The following is a 6,954-nucleotide window of genomic DNA, read 5'->3' on the forward strand; positions in this document are numbered from 1 at the left end:
TATATATATATATATATATATATATATATATATATATTATATAATATTATATATATATATACATATATATATATATATATATATATATATATATATATATATATATATATATATATATATATATATATATATATATGTACATATATATATATATATATATATATATATATATATATATATAAATATATATATATATATATATATATATATATATATATATATATATATATATATATATATATATAATGTGTATACATATAAACACATTTTTAATATATATACACATATGTGTGTGTATATGTGTGTGTGTGCTTTTCACTGTAGCTATACATAACAAATTTATACTAAGTGCTCAGCTAACAGGGTGAAAACAGGGCCTTTCCGATTTTAGTTACAGAGGATATGATAAGAACTTGTATAACCGAGTCGAAATCATCTTTTGACCTGCCTGGATGAAAAAAAAAAAAAAAAAACATGAAATCCCTGTTAGCCTTACTCCAATCTCTGAATAGGTATAGATAGAACAGTGGTCAGGATGGTGTATATACAGCATATTAAGATACAATTTCCATTGGGTGTAAACTATTTCTAGGGTAGAGTGAATTCAATAACGGTTGTTTTGCAACATAATATTTGAAAACTGAAAACTTCCTGTTTCAAATATGTTATGTTTCTCATCACACATACATACATACATACTGACATACATGTCTGTGTGTACACATAACTGCACATCTAATATGCATAACACATAACAGCTATTTCAAGTGCTGCTTCATCTGACCGAACTACTTCTATCTACTTGTATAAACAGCACTTTCAACTTTAATCGTTCAAGTCTATACAGCACAGACTTCATGGTATGGCTAATGCACACACACACACACACACACACACACACACACACCACCTCTGCAAACTCCGCAATGTGTGTGGTAACTTGGAGTATAATAGACCAAGGGTTCCTTGAAATCACATTTGGTGAGCGTCAACACAAAAGGACTTCTCAGTCGCCATTACCAACGAGACAAATGCATCGATGTACACACATCATTCTGAGATTATTATTATTTTTTTTTCTTTTTTTTGTCCAAATATGTTGGTTGTCGAACTAATTTTAGTCGTCAGTTTTGGAGAAAATAAAAGAAACCTAAACTTATCAACGTACGAATATTCGCCAATACTATGATGGCTACTTACGGGTATTGTTCACCTTAACATTTTTAAATGACTTCCTATATTCTCATTCTTCGATGAATTCACGACTACACACAATACTTTTAGTAGAAATATATTACAATTTTCTTTGTGCGTTATTTTTTTTATATATATATAATTCCTGAAAAAGCAAGAGGCGATAATGAGAAATTGATTTTATATAAGTTACATAACACTATAGAAATCTTAATACCAAAACTTTGATGTATTTTGCATTTGTTTCTCTAAATATCATTCTTCTATATATATATATATATATATATATATATATATATATATATATATATATATATATATATATATATATATATATATATATATATATATATATATATATATATATATATATATATATATATATATATATATACATGTATGTATATACATATATATATATATATATATATATATATATATATATATATATATATATATATATATATATATATATATATATATATATATATATATACATTATATATATACATATATATATACATATATATATATATATATATATATATATATATATATAATATATATATAGATATCTATATATATATTATACATACATATATATATATATATATATATATATATATATATATATATATATATATATATATATATATATATATATATATATACACACATCCATATACTGTATATGGTAATTTTTTCAAAACTTTGGAACTAATTCCTTCATAATATCTATGTGGCAAAGAGTGCACTATAATATCGTTTATGTTAGAAAGGATTGTTTTGTAATAATAATAATAATAATAATAATAATAATAATAATAATAATAATAATAATAATAATAATAATAACATTTCACAATAAACATTACTCCTAATGATGGCGTAGAATTTCATAAGTAAGAAAGTAGATGATGAAAAGATTCAAGGTATTTTACACAACCTATATCTATGTATCATGTCCACCAATAATAAAAAAAAAAATCCCAAATCTATCAGATTACAGACCGAATGGTACAAGATCTAAAGGAAAATTGAAATTACCAAAAATTTACTGGCTACAAGATAGGAATGAAGAAATATTCTACCACTGGTTAAAACAATTAAGTTTTGTTACCAGATTCTATGCAAAAGTTGCGTTCCTACGTCTATCACAATTCTGATCTCTTGTTGCAAGTTACACAAACAAACAATACGAGCCTAAAACAAACTTCATGAACCAAGTATTAATAATACTATTTCAATAGGAGACCTTTTCCTAGTATTGGAGTTAATGATAGCCTTAACAGTATCCAACGTTTAACTTACCATTTCTGTGTTGTTTTTCTACGAAATTTTCTTTAAAAAAATAAACTCATTTCACATCTGCAAAATACATTTAGGATGTGAACACGATTCTCTTAAAGTCTTTCCTCGTACTTAATTGACTTTACAAACACCTGAAGTACCATATACTGCTAACAAATAACTTGGGCATAGAATTTAGTAGCAAAAGGAGAGACAGAAATGTGGGAAAAAAAGGGGGCTATATATTGACTGCTGCTATTCAATGATTGGTTGGCAACTTCACCTAACAATCCTCAGGTTGTCTGGAGACAGGGTATAATTCACCTGAATGGCAAGACATGGGTGTCTGTGGTATGTTTACCCGAATATTTTCTGCCCGAGAGAATGGACAGTACCCCTATACTAATCGATTTACACTGGCTGCCGATTAAAGCGAGAATTGAATTTAAACATGTTCAATAACCCACCAAGTTATCAGAACCGGGCGTCCAAAATACTTAAGAGAATTGTTGCATATTGCGCAGCCAACGAATCGTGTCGACACGAGAATAGTTACAAATGGCTTCAAACTGTTGGAACCTAGATTTATGTCTACTTTGGGCTCCAGAGTCTTTAGATATGCGGCCCCGAGACTATATAATAAGCTCCCAGGAAACATTCGAATGATTGAAGACATTAAGGCTTTCAAGGGGAAACTAAAGACTTTCTTATTTCAACAGTCATACAACAGTGACGATTTAACAGTAAATGAACAATACGCGATATAAAACGTTAAATACTCTGAACAAACAAGGTAAAATGACAGTGGAGATCCTGTAGAGATCGAGGTTCCCCTGCTGTATGGGACCGGAAAAGCAGTCATCAAAGTAGAGTAAAGTAAAGTAGGAGATACAGAGATTAGCTGCTATATCGAGGATTTCACGGTCTTAAATAGAGAGGAGAGCAACCTATGTTACGGCAATACTAGGAATTGCACTGGTTATGCACAGACCATTTTTATGAACTATGAAAAATTTGGGGATGAAATTAAATTCGTCACTTCTCTAAGAGATCCACTAGAAAATCAATAGACATACCAAGAAGGTCAACGAGAAGAGAAGTCCCCCTACCACCGCTAGCAACACGGGACTATGACCAAGTTTACATCCTATGCAATGTAAAATGCAGAAATCATACAAATCATTAGCGAGATCCCAAATCTAACCTGAAACTTATAGTCTCCAGTCTTCAACGAACTTCTTAAAAGCCAAGAAGGATTAACCTGGTCACATCATAGCATCTATGTACATAGAACTTTACCAGAAAGCTATTTGATAGATACGATGCACAGAAAGATCATCACACCTAACCTCAACAACTGAGAGGAAACCCTATCTACTTTTATATAGGCCTTTGCATAGAAGGATCCATTTGTGTCTCACAGAAAATATATACACAGTAGTGGTGTAGTGATTGGCTCACCCTTTAGATTGGTGTTCATTAACTTGTGAGTATAATTACATTCCTCCAGCATATACAGTATAACATATTTGAAGGCATGGCAACGTAGCTCTTAGGTACTAACAAAGAGGCGAGGTGAATGCAAGTGAATTTTATTCAACAGATGCTGTGCTCACAAATAAACAATTGAGAGCAACAATGTCACAAAAATTCAAACAATATGAAATATGCGATGGCAAGCTTAAACTGGTTTCTCTATTATTCGTGCGGAAAGGGCGGGAGATAAAAAGAAAAAAAGAAAAGAAAAGAAAAAAAAAACAATAGCATTACAGTGTATGAACATGTACGAAACACATGCGGTACAAGGGAGTGGACAATCCGTCTTCAAATTTACTTGTGAGGGAAGCATAAAGAGAAAACTCTCTTCAAAGTCACAGTATTTTGTAACCCATGGCTGTATAGAGTCTACCAAAAGGGACAAATTAGTAATGGACAAAGTGAAATAATAAATATCTACAAAAAGAATATCATGGATCCCCTTACCCAACTTTGCTCTACTATGGCTATATTGGACAACAAAACCAAAGTACTATGGGGTAATGAGCTTCTCTAACATGAAATTAAAGAGGCATATAGACTAGTAGGAGCAACAGGTGTGTAGATTATGTTACAACATCTCAAGGACGAGTCACCAACTCTCTCTCTCTGGAACATATTTATGGGGGCGACCATGCACTCAAAAGACAATAAGATGAAACAACCCGACAGAAAAAAACAAAACGAGAGCTACTCTGTAATGTTCTGACATAGTCCTGCTTGTGATCTACAAGAAGAGGAATAAGACAAGCCTCCTTCTCAAAAATAATCTTGTACACATCAGCCAGATCGAACACTTTGAAATTTGAAGGAACATAAGTTGTTTATAAATAATGGCAAAAGAGGATGTCCAAGATTTGTTTACACTCCCATCAATTATCTTCATTGTCATCTCCACGTAGGGTTGATACATATCCATTACGAATACATATTTCAAGATAACCAGAACTCTCCACAATACTCTGGACTATGGAAATCCTCGATGAAGCTTCTGACTAATGTCGATTACAAATGACCATAATCCCTGTATATTCAGTAGTATGAACCCTTGCTGAATACAGATAGAAACCCAGAAACCACCACTTCCCTTAGGAAACTTTTAGCCCTAAACTTACTACAGATGGCCACATAACAGGATAACATCCCATCCACCATGGTTATCATTGCCGAAATAACAATACGAGATGAGGATCGCCCAGTAAAGTTTCCATTTTCTCACCAAATGGCATCAAAAGATGATGGAAGGTTTTACCTTCACTTCAACCCCCCCCCCCCACTCCGCCTCACCACTTTTTCGCTTTCAATATGTAACACAAACCTTAAGTAGTCCATTGGGGAAGCAATAACTGCCTATTGCATACATCAACAACGTAGCATATGTTATATATAGCCATTTTTTTCAAGGACCCATGCTAACATAACGCCGATTTACCCAACATCAACCAACAATTTTTACTTGTATCCACAACTTACATCGTAGTATACTAACAAAATCCTAAAAAAGAATGACTACACTTTTCTCCAATGAATATTTGGATCTTGATTCACGAAATACCATTCGAAGAATAAAATTAAAAACACAGAATATTAATCAAAATTTCTATGCAGATAAAGCAGGAATGAAAAAAAAAAATATATAGAATTAATGATACTGTTATGATAATGACATAAATATGAATTTTGTACTGGTTATCGTAGCAATAGCAGAATAAGTCCTAAAGTCTATACATACAAACATTCATTCGATGAAGATGCAAATAATCTTCATCTGTATCAAAACTCTCCTCCAGAGCTTTAGGCTACAAGATTCATGTCTTTATGCCTCCAATGCAACACCCCCCTCCCCCCTGCTCTGTCCCCCTGCCTTTCGTTTGGCCTAGAATAACCCCCTTCCCTATTCCTATCATGGATCAGCTTAATTATCAGTTAATGTCTATTACGACAGCACATAACTATATGTCTACAATTGCTTGTTCGAGCATAGCAAAGGAACAGTAGCATACCTCCAATAACACCAATTCAACTGTAGCCTCTATTCCAAGGTATAAGTATAGATTTTTGCACCGCCACCCAAAATATTTAATTTTTTCGGTCCTTTCTCTTTTCTTTAAACAACCCTAAGGCTAATTTTAAAACACAGATTTCCTCGTTATAACTAATGAAAAATTACTTTGCAGAAAATATAATTGATATTCAAATAAACAGATTATATTCGACAGCAATACTTTTCCATCGAACACGTGATTTATTCATTTCATTGTAATTCCTATACAGAGTCATCTTCGTGCCAATTCATAAAAGTTTAACACCTACCGAATGTATCAAAGAAAACTCAATTTCTGGAACTAGTAACTGGTGAACTATGAGAAGTTGTAGTGATCTGGTCGAAGAGAAAATGGAACGATCTTCTCGGTATACTTCAAGTTGTGACCACAATCGTGACATTTAAAGAGATGGGATTGTGTAACAAGCGTATGTTACTTGTAGTCTGTGGTAAATAAATAATGATTATAATGAATGAAACATGATCAGCAAGGAAGATGATTTATGGATTTTGAAGTTACCTTTTACAAAACACAGGCTTGAGTCACACAAATAATAAGCTTTAATAAATTATTAGTGCCGTTTCCTAAAACACATTTTGAAAGGTTTTGTATAGGACAGATTGCCCAAAACAAGTTATCGACTAGTGATCTCCTATGAAAATTGCATCCTGGAGGAAAAGGAACAAGAAATTTCGAAGTTACCACTACAGTTCTTCTATATTAAATGAAATAAAGTGCAATTTTCTAATGGCATTCTTGTTAATCCCTCACCCCCTCGAAAAAAAAAGAAAAAAAAAAAAAAAAAACAGCAGCTACTTGCGGTATGAAATTCATTATTAAGATGGCTATTAAAAAACTTATCATCTTTCCATCTGAACGGGATTTGTTA

Source organism: Palaemon carinicauda, chromosome 3 (assembly GCF_036898095.1).
Source record: "Palaemon carinicauda isolate YSFRI2023 chromosome 3, ASM3689809v2, whole genome shotgun sequence".
Classification (NCBI taxonomy): Eukaryota; Metazoa; Arthropoda; class Malacostraca; order Decapoda; family Palaemonidae; genus Palaemon; species Palaemon carinicauda.